At 36.9% G+C, this 16,429-nt stretch overlaps 1 long non-coding RNA gene across 1 annotated transcript in view; it reads right to left on the bottom strand.

Annotated features, from left to right (window-relative positions):
• Window positions 1–2,095: 2,095 nt before the first annotated feature.
• The window catches only part of LOC107837749 (uncharacterized), an 18,118-nt gene continuing 3,784 nt past the window's right edge, over window positions 2,096–16,429 (bottom strand). The window contains exons 2-3 of the long non-coding RNA XR_001663793.1: window positions 8,330–8,335; window positions 2,096–2,248 (exon numbers count right to left, since the gene is read on the bottom strand). This is a non-coding gene — a long non-coding RNA (uncharacterized LOC107837749). The remainder of the gene's footprint in view (window positions 2,249–8,329; window positions 8,336–16,429) is intronic.

Genomic DNA, 16,429 nt, shown 5'->3' with positions numbered 1-16,429 from the left:
CATCCATCCATCTCTCCATCCTTTTCATGTTGGTTTTCTTGCAGCTTCCATGCTTTGATCTTTTTCTTTACCATTTTTCTGCCACAGATTCCATTTTTTCACTTTCAAAAATATCATCAAATGAACTGAAACTGAATCTGAGGCCTAGAAAACCTTTACATGAAACGTCGTTTAAAAACAATCTGATTGGCTCATAATTATCAAATTAACAGAAATAAAAACTTCACATCAATCTGTGTGTAATTTATCTACACAATGTTTGACTTGGTGAACTGAGTTTATTAAATATTACTGATGATATATTAGTTAAATAAGAGGAAGAATCAAAATGACATTATTAGACTGATAGATGTAGAGAAAATGATGCATAATATATTTTATAACCCAATAAAATGTGTTGACATTTTAATGGGAGAAAAAGCTTAGATTTAAATCCACATCTAAAACCCGTCCTGTGGACATAAATAATAAAATCTGATTGTTTGATATAATTACATAAACAGTGGATTAAATCCACCTTACAGGCCAGGATAATTAACACAAACATTAACTGATTAGAACAGGATAAAGCTCTCCATTAACCGCTAAGTCCATTGTTTAATTAGGTTTTGAACAATAATTTAATCATTTTTAATTGGACAAAATCCTCCAGTAACCTGGATGTTTTTAAGAGTCGATCCAGAAAAGACAGAATAACTGAATTTTAAAACAACAGATAATAAATCCAGAAGGTGATAGAGGTATGATAACGTCGAGATAAAAGACGACTGATTACTTCGCGCAGAAAAAAAAAAGGACAAGGATTTTTCTATTGATTACCAATTCAGCCTAAAACACTATTTGGCTTGAAATAAAAAGCAACACAATGGAGTAATAATCCTCCTGAAAGCCTCAGATTCCTCTTTTTCCCTGTCATCAGGGATACAATCAGGCATACAAATCTCTGAGGCTTCTTTGGGACAAGAAAAACAGAAAAAAGAGAAATGAATAATGAACTCAGCCATGGGGCTTTTTTAATGTAATCCAGCCACTGTCTCTCGCCGAGCATTTCATCAAACTTCAATAAAATAATACAAGAGAAAGTGACACATTACTACCGAAGGCAATGTGAGCCGCTCAGGGACAAAACAATCAAGAAAGCAATCTGAAAAAAATAAAAAATCAGAGACAGCGTTCTCGACAAGAGGCGGTGAAATTAGAAAAGATTTAATTTTAGCGTGGCGCGGCGGCAGCGACAATCGAGCGTCGCTCCGGGGTTCGGTAACATTAGAACTGCCAACTTCCCGTGTTGCTCAGTTTGTTTGATTGCAAATGAAAAAAAGTCGTGTCAGAGGTGTACGCCGGTGTTCAGACAAAGAACACAATCACATTAGAGGGGTAAAGCAGCCCATTGTTGCTCTCTCCACTCACAATCAATAAAGACTCGCTCTTATTCAAGTCCCTGAGATTAGATCCAGCGCTTTAGTGGGCTGCTGCTGCTGTAACCGCGTTACACCAGCAGGAAAACGCTTCCACTTCCAGGAAGGTTCAGTCGGTCCAACAGGGTCTCAAGCTTTCACCTCCCACTATGAATGTCAGCCGGTAATTTGGGCTTCAAATCATTTGTAAAGTTTGCCTTTATTGCAGATTTTCCCCAATCTAATCAACTCAAATACAGACGTGAGCTCAGCATATTGTGTTGAAGACAAACTGCCCACCAATATCGAAAATCCTCAACTTTAAAATTCATCTGTCTATAAATCACTGAAAGGTTTGGCATCAAAATACATTAAAGACTTCATGTTGTATGAACCTTAAAGACCTCTCAGCTCTTCTGGTTGGTGGAGAACCAAACATGGAGAAGCAGCATTCAGCTTCTATGCACCACAAATATGGAACAAACGCCCAGAAACCTGCAAATTTCCTTTAAAATAATGCTAAAAAGTTTTTTTTATTATTCATTTGATTCCTAGTAACTGATTACTAGGAATCAAATTCCTAGCAACCTAGTAACAATGACTTAAATATTTGTGGTACATTTGCTTGATAGTTTTGATGATTGTTTTTGAGAGAAAATGTAATGTTTATTGCTTGTTTTATAATTGGTTACTGTTAGGGGTTGAACGACTACATATTTTTTAAGGTCGACTACATCATGATAATAGTCGAGTCGATGTCGACTAGTCGCGGTGACGTCATAGTGACGTAAGCGCAAAAACCCTTCACAACTACTTGGAGGCTTTATCAGCTATTTTCACGGCAAGTAAGCCTGACATCATGACGCGTTGTAACACATTACTGCGGTAGTCTTTTTTATTTATTTATTTTTTTAAGGATTTTTTCGGCACTAGTTTATTTGACAACGATCTGACTGTAAGGGGGCAGAGAGAGCGGAGAGAGGCCTGGGCCCAGCGAATGGAGGACGGGAGTCGGACTCCTGATTACTGCGGGCTAAAGTCTCTGTATGCAGGGCGCCGCGCTAACAACCGCGCCGCGCAACGCCCCTATTGGGTAGCCTATTTTGTAATTTACAGTTTGTAATTATTAAATTATTTACATTTTTATACAATTTGAGCTTTCTGACGAACTCACCTAGTCCACCTTCTTTCATTTTCTGGGAAAAATCTGTTTAGTCATGTAATTGCGACTAGTCGACTGGCCCAGAAAAAAGTCAGTGCAGAGAAAAGAATCGACGAGTCGACTAGTCGACTAATTGGTGCAACCCCTAGTTACTGTACTATGTTTTTATGGTGTTCAGGTTTTCTACCCATTTCCAGTCAGTAGTAGACTTGAGCCTTGGTGGTTTCTGGGTTGGTGCTGGTTTTCTACCCATTTCCAGTCAGTAGTAGACTTGGGCCTTGGTGGTTTCTGGGTTGGTGCTGGTTTTCTACCCATTTCCAGTCAGTAGTAGACTTGGGCCTTGGTGGTTTCTGGGTTGGTGCTGGTTTTCTACCCATTTCCAGTCAGTAGTAGACTTGGGCCTTGGTGGTTTCTGGGTTGTTTCTCTTTGAAAGTGACAGTTTTGGTTGAAAAGTTGGAACTGGGGCCAAATTGGGTAATCCAACAAGTCAAAGCAAGGTAAACCTGAACTTTACACCGATTTCCCCATTGTTGTATAATTGTATGTGCATCATTCTTAGGGTCTGATTTTTCACAAAGGTTTTCATTGCACAAAGTAGATGAAATAGTTACGGTAAACCTTTTCAACTTCACTACAAAAGAACTGGTTGAATTTATGAATGAAAGGCTGTGAAAAGAGTATGCAAACTGGAGCTATAAGATTCAAGTAATTACTTTATCCTGTATATAAAAAGATCAATATTTCCTCTAGCAATACATAAGATAGTCAGTTACCACTATAAATGCTTATGAGTCACTGCTGCAGGAGAAAAGTGCCCAGTTGATGTGTTTGAAAACCGTGTATGACCACTTAGTTTTGATCACTAGTGGGTTGAGATTATAGGTACCGTTTGAGTCACAGACTTTAAAGCTGTTACTTAAATCAAATGTACCTTCTCAAATCCAAGTCTTGACAGATTAACTAAACTCTGATGTGTTCTCACTGCTGTCATACTAAATTAGCCGTAATTTCATGATTTCTCAGGTTAGGAGAGGAACAGACATCAAGCTGTAGAGCAAGTGGAGAGGTGTGAGTTGCATACACATAGAAATGCACATACTAAAGAAATGACACCCAAGATATTTTAAGATGTAAAGGAGCTTTTAGAAGAAAAAGATCTTATATAAAAAAATATATGGATTTTTAGTTGAACAGAGGTGAAGGGTTTAATGAATGCCAGGTCATAAAACATTGAAACTCAAGATCTTCGTCCGTATCCCAACTGATTTATATGGTCATGCTTCAGTTCAAAGCATCTAAAACATGAAATAGTTTAAAAACATAAAAGTGACATTCAGGTAAAAAAGTGAACTTTTAAACTAACCATGTCTTTAGGGGAAAATGTGACTTATTGAAGTTGGATTATGTGAAGTAGCCCTGAATCAGCATCTTATCTGCAGTGGACAGCAGTTAGTGGGATGTAGGCTTGGAGAGTCAGGGAGAAATTTGAATATAAAGGTCGCCGGACACCAAGAAAACTTTCTGCACATATGATGTGTCGAGCACACGTGAAAAGAAAAGAAGGGTGTGATATTGGGATAACATGAACATCAAATAAATACGAGGAATATCAGAACGTAGCAGCGATTAGCAATAAAACTGAGCGAATGCCATCTCAGAGTGACAAATGCCAGTCAAACTAAATACTCAGCTACAATCAGCTACTCAAGCTAACAGCTACTCATAGTCAAGTTAAGTGGTATGCAAGCCAACAACTACTCTGTCAGGTTAAATACTATGCAAGCTAACTACTCATAGTCAAGCAAATGGCAATTGAAGATCAAGCTAATTTCTAGGAAAGCTAACAAGTACTCTTAGTCAAGTTAAGTGCTATGCAAGCTAACAGCTACTTATAATCAAGCTAATGGTTACTGAAGCTGAAGCTAATTTCTAAGAAAGCTAAGCGCTACTCATAGTGAAGCTAAGTGTTATGCAAGCTAACAGTTACTCAGTCAAGATAACTTCTATGCTAGTTAACAGCTACCCGTAATCAAACTAATGGCTACGAAGGGTCAAGCTAGATGCTATCCAACTTAATATCTCTTTATAATCAAACTAATGCTTACTGAAGGCCAAGTTAACAACTAAGTAGAGTAATAGCTGCTCAGTCAGGTTAAATACTATGCTAACAGTTATGCACAGTTAATGGCTACACAGCTTGATTAATGTGTAGCCATTAATCAAGCTAATGGCTACACAGGATAAGTGTTATCCAAGCTTATGGCAACTCAAAATCAAGCTTGATTACTGAAAGTCAAGCTTACCTCTAAGAAGCTAACAGCTACTCAGAGTAAGGCTAAATATTATGTCAGCTAACAGCTACTCAGAGTCAAGCTAGGCTCTATTTAAGCTATCAGCCAATCAGAATCACGTTTCCTTCTCCAGCGGAGTCACACTGACTGGAACACAAATATAAATAAAAAATAAACATAATAAAAAGAGAAATAAAAGCCATATGAGGATATAATTTTCAAAATATAATTAGCCACCAAACTGCCACAACTTGTGTTTGTTTTAAACTGATGTCATTTCTACCACTGAAGGTTTCTTATGCCTCAAAGCTTTTTTTTATTTCTAGTTTTGTTTAGGTTTTAAAAATAAGAATCTTGTCCAATAAAGAGGCATCGATTGACTGATATCCACGGTGCCAGCATCCCTCAGGACTCTGAGGTAAACATCTTCAAGGGCAAAATGAGAGAAAACTCAGAGATAGCTTTCACTGCAGATGAGTGATCGACACAGCAGGCATGACAATGTGTCAAACTCTGAGTTTCATCATCTGTTCCCCTCATTGTCAGCATCACGGCCAAATCAGTTTGTGTGGTAATAATTTATTTATCTAGATTTTCACTGGATTAACATTTTGTTGATTTATTGTGCCTCAGCGGTTAGCCAGCTTTTCCTGCTGAGTGAAATTTCTTAAAAATTTAATTTCAGGTTTGTGCATCGCTTCCTAACTTTAGTATCCTGGTAACAGGATCCAGTGTTAGCAACCCTTTGGTTTGTAGAGCCCTCACGGTGCTTGAAAAGAGACTCAACAAACTCAACAGTGATTGTGATAACCTCTTGAGTAGCTTTTGCACCAGAGCTTTTCAGTTCAGCTCAGTGTTTGTCTGCTGAATATGAAAGAAACAGCAGGACGGAAACAGACTAAATTCATTTTAGAAATAGGATTTCAAGAGCGCTTTGAAAGACAAAAATCAGGAAGTAATAAAAAGGAAATGCAGCCAGATACATAAATGTGAGTACCTTGTATTATTAATAATAATAAAATATTATTTTAAATTGGAAGATGACTTTAAGAGCCCTTTAAAATACAAATAAAGATGTAATGAAACAGAAAATTTGTAAAAAATACAAACATGTGTTAAAGAAAAAACAAAATATAGCAATGATAATATTGATACTTAAATAGAAAATCAAATAGAGTATAAACTAAAAAAAAGTTTATATGTTTTTATTTTTAGAAAATCCGATTTTCTAATTTTGATCATTTTTTACTATCAATATAAGGAAAATAAAATACAATCTAAAATAAATATTCAAATTTAAAAGGTGAATAATACAGACTTTCTAATTTAAATAGCTTCTTCTTGCTTTCCTTTCTAAAAAAAATGACAAAAGTGCGAAAATATTTTCATAAAGAATGCACATTTAAATTAAAAAAATATATATGTGTGTGTGTGTGTGTGTAGCACCGATAATACTGGCATGCTTTTTATTATTAAAGAGAAAATCAAATCGAATCTAAAATAAATACTAACATTTTTAAATGTGAATATTTCAGACTTTCTAATTTTATTTTAAAAATTATTTAAATAGAAATTCATTAGAAATGAGTGAAAATATTTTCAAAAAGTGGCTTTCATTTCAATCATCCTCCTGATAATTTCATGATAGTAAAACAAATTATTTATCTGCAAAAGTTACACTAAAGTCGAACTTCAGAAGATGCTCAACATTTCTCATTTTATTATTTTTAATGTTTACTACTTCATTCATGCAATTTAAAAAAAATCTTTAGAGTTTGTTGAATTCAAAGTCCAAATAAATAAATAGAAGATGTCACTCTGAAATATGAAACTCCAAAAATTAAATCGTCATAAACCAAAAACTTGTAAAATCAATTTTATCGATTAATTGTCCAGCTTAAACTAAAATGTTTGGTCTCTGTGTGTGCAAAGACCTGCAGCTGTAAAAGGCAGCACTTTTCCAGTAAAAGTGTAGAGAAATCCTCCTTATGCTCCACTTTGTGTTGCTCCATCACATCCAGGTAAAAGATACTCTAAAATCGTACTATAAGTTCGTGGTTTCAATGCACTGTGTCATTTTGCTAAAATGAACCCTTTTGCCAAGCAGAATATTACGTTGCTCCATCCTGTGATATCGCCATCCTGCCTGGGGAGCTGCAGCAGGTACAGCCAGGCAAGAGGCTGAAAGGGTTTCACCCAGGAGCCGCAGAAAAGTGTCAGCTGGTAGCAAATCACTAGACTGCCAGAGCAGCAGGCAGACATTCCTGAGACGAGACGAGGTGGGAGCAAAATCATCCCCTCAACAGGAAGCTGGATGAAGTTCTGCAGAGCTGGGAGCTCCAGCAAGCTGCTCGCTGCAAAAGCACCAAGTCTTACCAAGTATTTTTGGTCCAGTTTCTATCGCAAATATCCCAGTGCACTTGAAATAAAACCAAACGAACTTACAAGTAACTTTTCAGCAATGAAGAGGAGCTTGTTTTAAGACAATGGTTCCTTAATATTGATGAAAAAGTACTAGTTAAGATTATTTCACTTATAACATGACATTTTTCCATATTACATGTTCAGTGGAACTAGTACTTTTTTCATCAGTATTAAAGGTGACATAAAAAATTCACATATTTCACATTTTTATACTTTGATTTGGGTCTCAAATGCTTCTAAAAACGGCCTAAGCGCTTAAAAACCCTCCTAGCTGGTTTTTGGCAGCAAGTTCGCGGTTTTATTGTGTCTGGAAGACGAAGCGTCTCAAAAACCTCCAGAATGTAACGTCACAAATGAGCAGGCAGGGCCGTTGCCTAGCAACCCCAGCCGAGTTCCGTCCGTTACCTAGCAACCCAAACTGAGCTCCAGCACTTTTGTTCAGTTTTTTTTTTTTTTTTTTTTGCCACTGTATGAGCTGTACAATGGCTGCTGGAAAAGTTTTGTTGTTGACTTACTACCCAGAAACCACTTCCTGTATTCTTGTTGGTTGTTGGCAGAAGGCTCCATTTTTCAAACATGCACAGGTGTATAATTGTGCATCTGTTAGCAGCCATTTTCACGTGCCACTGTAAGCGTTGATTTGGAGGGCGTGACTTGGATTTAAAGTTACAATAGGCACTACAACAGTTCATTTTGACTAAAATCTCATTATCTAAGAATGATTTTGTGCAGAAAATGTGATGAACATGTTTTGTATAGACCATAGACATATCCTAGCCTGTTGAAAGAAACATAATAGGTCACCTTTAAGCACTTAAAACAAGCTGAAAAGTTACCTGTAAGTCAGTTTTGTCTTATTTCAAGTGTAATAAGATGTTTACGCTAGAAAATATAGCAAAACATTGGTAACATTTTGATTTTGAAGTGTTGAAACTGTATGCAGAACGTCTTTGGATCTAACAATTACACCAACATAATTGTTTGCCACAAAAAAAAAAGACAAACGATGGTCTTAAAGCCTGACTGTTGTTCATCCAGTGTGCTGCAAATGAACATCCTCCTCTGGAGTGCCTTATCCTTGAAACATATGCGGCGCACATTTTCAGCACAGGTAATTGAGGAAGAAGCAAAGATTCAAGGACAGCTGCGGCGCTTTAATGACTTTATCTTCATTTGAATGGGCACCTCTCTCGGAGGAAATGTTCCACATCATTGCCTGAAATCCATTCAGGCAATATGATGGCCACCTGAGAGGCGCATCAGCCGAGATTCTATGGCTCCAAGTTGATTCTGGGGAGCATAATACCTTCGACTGTGCAGAATTATCTGCTCAGAGATAAGTTTGGCTGCGCTCGGCGGTCTCACTTGTGGCCGAGGTGTGACGGCGACCCGAGGAGAAGAATGAGAGGCGGAGCGTCCTGCGGCGGCGCCTGAAAACTTAATCAAACTCCATTTAAGGGGGAAGACTGCTGGAACTAATTGTGCTGCATCTCAAAGCTCTGGACCCGAGTCACGCATGGGCATCTCATCAGGAAGGGTGGCCAACATGTCGCTTACGCTTATTACATATTTGCACAACAGAACTTAATCACAGCTGCTGTCTCTGAGCAGCTGGAGTCCCACTGCTGAGGCTCCAGCTTAAAGCAGAGCATTTTAAGCATTTTCTCAGAATATGCTTAAAGGTTTTCCTACCATGCTTCCTAGAACAGGTCAGGATAGATATATGAACCATACAAAACATTGTTAGATACTGAGATTGTAATCAGAATGAGCCGTGTTAGGACGACTTTTCAATTTAAATCCAAATAAGCTGCTGCTGGCCACGCCCCCCAACTCAACGTTTACACTCGCATGTGAAAATGGCTGCAAAAAGATGCGCAACCATTCATCTTTGGAAAGCAGAAGTGGAGCCTCCTGCACAACCAACAAGAATGCAGTAAGTGGTTTCTGGGTAGTAAGTCAACAACAAAACTTTTCCAGCAGCCATTTTACAGCATATAGAGCAGTAAAACTAGATGTGGGTTTTGATGTCTTCGATGTTTTCAATATTTTTATCTTTAGTTTTTATCTATTTATTAAATTTTTTTTATTTCTTTTTCTCACTGTTTACGTTTTAATGATGTAAAGCCCCCCGGAAAACGTCCCAGTTAAATGACGTTTAAAGTCCTACGGGGTTTAGAGTCCCAGCTGACGGCGTTTCAACTAAAAACCTAGAGGTTGGAGTCCTTGTCAAACGGTGTTTTTGACTAAAGTCCCAGAGGGTTGGAGTCCCAGTTAAACGACGTTTAACTGAAGTTCTAAAAGGGGTTTTAATGTTTTTATCTTTTTAAATCTTTTTCAAAATCTCTTTCTCACTGTTTATTCTATGTCACATGCTGTTTTTATTTTAATTATGTAAAGCACTTTGAAATGCCTTGCTGCTGAAATGTGCTATACAAATAAAATTTGATTGATTGATAAAATATCGCTTTTGAAACAGCAAAATATATATTTATTTTAAACAAAGCCAATCATGTTGTATGTTTTTGTGTTAATAATGGTATTTCTACTCAATGAGCAAGTCTGCATTCGCCTGTTTACCTTACTTGCAGCAACAGGTGGAGGAGGGGCAGAACCAGTATATGCTACATATGGGTGAAGGAAGCTTTATAAAACTTATTCAAAACAGTTTAAAATCCAGTTAAAGTATGATGGGAATTCCTTTAACTGGACAAAAAAATTTACTTTGTATGCATAAAAAGTTAAGATGATACAAAATTATAGAAACTAATTCATAATGTGACAGAAAGTTTGTGCAAGATATATTATCTCTGAGTTTCATTAGTTCAAATGTGCCGTTTTGGTCGGGTCATTTTATAAAACAATCCAAAATGGACCCAATGATTTCCAGTCCAACGTTAGAAATCTGATCAGGCCCACCTGAGTTTCTGTAAAATCTGTGAATCTTCCCAAGAGAGCTGCAACATGTGCTGCAATGACTCCAACTGAGCAGGTCCTCAACAGATGGTGACATTCAACACCCAAAGGTTGTCCCTGGGCTCCGCCTGCGAGTGGAGATATTGTATTTCTTACACAGGGTCAACACCTGTCAGAAATGGCAATCGGGTCCAGGAGAGACGCTGCTTCATAACACCAAATCTGTTTAACTGCAAATATTTAACAATGTGTCGAAAATTCCACATTTTCATATTTATAGGCTAAAAAAACATCTTACCCAGGTCTGGTAAACTGTAGAATTTATTTTAGGGCAGTTTGTTTACTTTGGTATAGCAAATAAGTTAACTTGTGTTTTTGTTTCTTTTTAGACATTAAAAACTTGAGAAAAAAACAAAAGTTGCCATTACACACTAAATGTTTTCACACCTGATAATCTGGTTCATTTGTTGCAACATTTGTTACATTTTCAGCTGTTGTGGTTCTCTTTGACCCTGAACTGATTCAAACAATTTAAACTCTGAAAAACCTGTCCCCCTCCTCACCTGTGGGGGCGCTGCATCAAGAAACACTAACTGAAACACAAAAACCTCTGAAGACGACAATAAGCACAACTTCCTCTTGCACAAAATGTAAACAGAAATGGAGTAGTGTCAATTTGTAGAGGTTGTGGGATTTCTAAAGTCATTTTTCGCGTTAGCGCTAAGCTAGCGCATTTGTTTTGGTTGTATTTACCCAGAATGCCATGTGTTGCAGTCCACTTCCTGCTTTTGGAGCAGTCTCCGGTTCACATTTGAACTCAAACCGCGCCAGAGTTCACTTCAACAGAACTGAAACGAGGTTTGTAGGCGGACCAGAGTTCACTTTTTTGAGTATTAGACCTACTGCACAAAAGAAAGGAAGTTAAAGCATAGTTAGCTAATTTACCAAAAGTATCAAGAATTAGAAAAATCATAAAGGTTGAGAAATTAATAGATTTGTAAGGAATAATGCACAATTTTTAATGTCATTTATGCCTGGATACAGCATTTACTGTTTTTACAGAAAACAAAATCTGAGTTCTCATTCGACTTTCATTTCAGCGCTAGCAGCAGATGTTGTGCTAAAATTAAATTACAGCCTCGACACTGATGAGTCGTATGCTAATCTGTATGTTGCTGACTCTTTAGCAAAGTAGTAATAACTCATCTGAGTTTTTGCTTCTCTTGGCCAACAGTCTGTTTGTTTGAGCTTTGAAATGCTGCAATAACCATTTCTGACACCTTTCTGTTTTTCTCTCCTCTGCTTCTTCTTTTGTACAATTTCAAGGGGAAACATCAGCAGCAATACTGGTTCTTATCAATCTAGGAAGGGTAATACAGGAAATGTCTCAAATGTTGGAAGTCCATCATTCTACATTTCTATCTAAAAACTCACTTAATTGTCAGAATAAATACTAAAGTTATTCGATAGTGTATTTTCCTGCTGCGACTTTTATCCATTTTTATAAACGGCCCAATTCTGACATTTTCACCCGAAATGAAACATCTGATTTGATCCTCTTTGATATGTGGAACAAATTTGGATCCAATTGTTTTCAAAGCTTCCACTGGCAGAAACGCCAAAGAAGACGACATGAAGTAGTCGGAGGATGATGGTTTGTTTTTGTTTATTTCGAACAATGTTCAGCATCACACAGTTCATAAAAAGTTGTGCCATGCCAACATTTTGTACACATAGGTTTGTAAAATAGCCAACTACAATTTGCCCAAAATGCTGCAGATGTAGCCACTCCCAAGTAGGCGGAGCTTATCGCGCCAATCAGAAGAGACACCGACGTCTCCTTTGATTGGTGCTAGCGTCACGGCTGAATAATGAATGTATTTCTTTTAACTGTTGATGGATTTTTAATGACTTATCACATGGATAAACTTATATAAGTGTAATTTTAATTCAATTACTTATGTAATAGGAACACCGCAGTTGTGTTTTTACAACATTAGCAGGATACAGACAAAGACTTGATCACATCTGTAGTGGAAACGCAGCTAGCGAAGCACATCACATCACAATCCCACCACCCTGAGCTCTGACCACGAATCCAAACCGATTTCTCTACAGAAACTGTCATCAATGCTCCACTAAAAATCTGTGCTTTTTTATTAGCTTTGTTTTGTTATGTCGGCTCGCATTGCTGTAAAAACTTTATAGACAACTCCGATCAAGATGGCTTCTGTAAATAATGTGCTGCTTTGTGACGTCAACGTCCTTCTTCTGCTTTGGGGTCGTAAACCGTTCACACAGAAGTCTGATTGTGGTTGCATTTAATTGTTAGCATAAAACATAAAAAATAACAAAATCTGAATTGAGCATCAAGACTGAGAGAACGTAGCCTTAGTTTTTTTCGTGACTTTATTCACAGTCAAGTGAACTTTTTTTTTTGTTTACTCAAAAAGGTTCTTATAAAATCTTTATCAAGGTTAAAAATCATCATTCACTTTTCATTAAATTGTACAAGTCAAATAAATCTGCTTGTAGGAAAGTTGGAGTCTGTTCTTACACTTTATTTCTATTATTCCTGTTTGCGGTCGCTGAACACAGTTACTGGAAACTGTTTTTCTATCCTGATGTACACACTGTTACCACTGAATTACACCTTTTCTATGAAAGCAGATGGTGTGATTCCTAAAATGTCTTTATTTCCAAACATAGCGCCCGTTGACACTGAGCTGATGTAAACAATGTCGACTCTTGGACTCTGAAACTTTCATGCCTGATGAAATCCTTGCAACACGCCGAGGCATGCAGCACTTTTGAGCACATTATGACCAGTAGCCCTTTGTGCCGGATTCATATTTTATGACAGCATGACCAAGAGGGGCCATATGGTAATGGAGGTTGGACCTGCCTTGAAATTCCCCCCTAGCTAGAGGTGGTGGAGTGACCTAATGAAGCAGCAGACTGTGTGCCGCCTGCAGTCAGAATAGGAAAGGAGTTCAGATGGCTGCGGTCAGTGGCAGCAGCAGCAGCAGCAGCAGCTAAGCTTGTGACTCGGGCCGCCCCAGGACACAGCAGAACCGGCAAACCAGTCACACAGGACAGGCTCCCATGTTCCCAACCGCACAGCCAACAGCCAAAAGGAACGGAGGTAATCTAGCAGACTTAGTCATGGCTCTGCGTTTGTGTTTGTGTCTTCTTCCTTAATGCTATTAAACATGGCTGCGTCTAACGTCAACCTTGACCTATAAACTACTGCAAGCCACTTAAATCACTAAGCAGAAACTGAAATGAACAATATATTCACAAGTACATCAACAAAACGCAACTACAAATTAAGAGAAATACATTAACTACAAAGAAAAAAACATTAAAAACTACAAGAAAACAACTAAAACCTACTAATTAAGAAAATATATGTTTTTAGCTATTTTTTTTCAACCTTCCTAAGTATTTTAAGCATTCAGTTTGTTAATCGTTTGCCCATGATTTGTTTGGATTATATCAATGTAATGAATATTTATTATTTCTAATGGCTCAATAAGTTAACAGTGTAATTTAAGTAAAGGTTGGCTTATATTTTATATGTTAAACATTATTTTTGTGTCAAAACATAAAAATGTTTGTGGTTTAGTTTAATTGTCCCTGATGTAGAATGCAGAATAATATCACACAAAGTTACTAATAACAGTATGAAATGATATATAATGGTGAATTGAAACCATCTTTTTAGTTCAACTCCAAAGTGTGGTGTTCAAAAAGTTGCCTTGAAAAGCGCTTGAATTACTTTGTGAGAAAAGTGAGCAAACCGTGCAGAGGGTTTTGTTTTGATGCGCCTTTAGCATCAGCTCTCTCCAACTAATGCAAGAAAGACAAAGACTAACACTGAATATTCTTAATTTTCTCACCTGAACCTGGCGAGAGACCAGTGGGCTTCATTTCACCGTTTGTGTTTCTTGACACCAACATGTGAGAATCGCTGGTTGCCAGCCTGCGAAAGAGAATCTTGGCACTTTTCCTTCTGAATCAGATTTATCTGCTTTAATACAGGAGATCAAACTGATATGTTTTGTGACTTTAACAACTGAATTCAAAACTCGTGATGGAAAACTACATTTTGTAACCCTCATTTATTCATTACAAGTTTTTTTCCAGTAAAAAAAAAGATAATTTTATTGTTCGTTTTACCCACTCAAATAATATATTTTATAATTTAAAAAGTTGTCTCAAAATTGTACAGTTTCAAGATATATATTTTTGTTTATTCCCAGCAACAGAATGAGAACTGCCTCAGCAAGCCCTTAACTGTATTTCACTAATTTATTTTATTTATTGAGTGTGATTACGTCAGAATAACAGAAAAACAAACAAAACACTTGTCTTTTCCAGCAGCGATTCTACGGCACACACAGTGGTAAAACAAACTGTCTAAATGTGCTGCAGATCAACTTGGGTCGCTAGGTAACAGGTGGAACTCTGCTGGGGTCGCTAGGTAACGGCTGGAACTCTGCTGGGGTCGCTAGGTAACGGCTGGAACTCTGCTGGGGTCGCTAGGTAACGGCCGGAACTCTGCTGGGGTCGCTAGGTAACGGTCAGTGCCTGCTGATTTGTGACCTTACATTCTGAATTTATTTGAAACGGCTTATTTTTCAGACAACAAAAAACATTAACTTATTGCCAAAAATATGTGCTTTTTTTAACCGCTTGAGCTTCAGAAGCAGTTGAGCCCCAGAGGATAGTATAAAAACGTACAAAATGTTTAAAAATAATACAATGGTTAACAATGAACGCTCTTTTGTCTTCTATCTAAACCTGGTATGACTAAGCCTTCTGAAGTGACAAATTTCCTAACAATCTGTTTTGCCTTACAAATTAACAAACCAAAAATGCAATGGTTTTCAGAAAAGCTGAGTATTACCAGGATTTATTTAAAAAAGTATCTGATAAATGTCAAGCGCCATGAGCCAATTACTGAAATGTTTTGACATAAATTCTGAATATGCTGTCTGTTTTCATAATCGGGTTGAATAATATTCCTTGTCATGTCAAATGTGTTTACAATGTTTGTTTTTGTTTTCTTTGCGCCATCATCAGGTGACACACACATACCACCAAACACCAAGTTCTTAAAAAGATACTCCAACAATGACAACAAAAGCCTTTTAATTAAATAATTAAGGGTTAAAGGTCAATTTATCACATGCTTAGACAAAACATTTGTTTTCCAGGTTGAAAATCATAGAGAATAGGTTTAATGGCGATATTTTTAATAATAAAATTACATTCATATGCCCAACAGATGTTTGTGTAAAGCAGAAATGACATAACTCTGGTAGTAAAAGTTCATGGCCGATTAGGAATTAATTAATTTTGCGAGTGTGGTGAGTTTTGTCCTACTTTCTTCACCCATCTTGAGGTCACAGTGACACTAAAACTGTTTTATTGCTGCCAAAACAAAATAAACACTTTAATATGTCTTCACCTTTCTGACATTTATTTTCGTTTTAAGCTCTCAACTGAACAAAGTTTTTTCTGATCACTAATATTTCAATTAAAAAGCTCTCAGATATTCAAACTTATCAAGCTGCATTTTAGTTTCAATTAGTGCTTTCTGGCAGTTTCGCCTTCATTACCAACATCGGTTGTGTTCCTTATAAATTTCCACTTGTATTTGTGGAATACAAATGAAGTTGTAAAAGCTAAACTACTTTAAAAAAAATGCAGTTAATAAAAACCAGCATCTTAAGGAAAACTAGATGCAGATTCTACTGTTTTATGTCAAGTAGTTAAAGTAAATTAAATGTTTCTGGGGGTGTAATTCCATTGTTGATTTATTTTTTCTAACTATATTCAACTAAAAGTTTGTACAAATGAAAATATAAACTTCATTTCTACATAATAAATGTGTAAAAATAAAAGTTTGTATGTTTCTAAAACCTCATAAAATGACAATCAGGTCATTGATTCATGTTCTGAATAGTGCGGCGCGTTGAGGTCAAAGGTTTGGCATTCACAGTGTTCTGTCGCATCGTGACCAGGTAGGTTACTATTCTGGTGACACAATGTCGTCATTTGTCTTAAAAAAAACAATTAAACTATATTCGACTGAAATGCTTTGTGACAGATAATTATTAACCACGATAAACAGAAAGTAGATCATGACGTCAGTTTCATTTTGAGTTCAAGCATCCAGCATCCTGAGGTGAGAGACATTTTTCATTGTGTTTTCTAGTTAATGGGTAAT

The sequence above is a fragment of the Poecilia formosa genome, unplaced genomic scaffold, assembly GCF_000485575.1.
Source record: "Poecilia formosa unplaced genomic scaffold, Poecilia_formosa-5.1.2 Scaffold171, whole genome shotgun sequence".
In the NCBI taxonomy this organism is placed as follows: Eukaryota; Metazoa; Chordata; class Actinopteri; order Cyprinodontiformes; family Poeciliidae; genus Poecilia; species Poecilia formosa.
The sequence above is the reverse complement of the archived record's forward strand: the minus strand, read 5'-3'. Positions and strand labels throughout refer to the sequence as shown.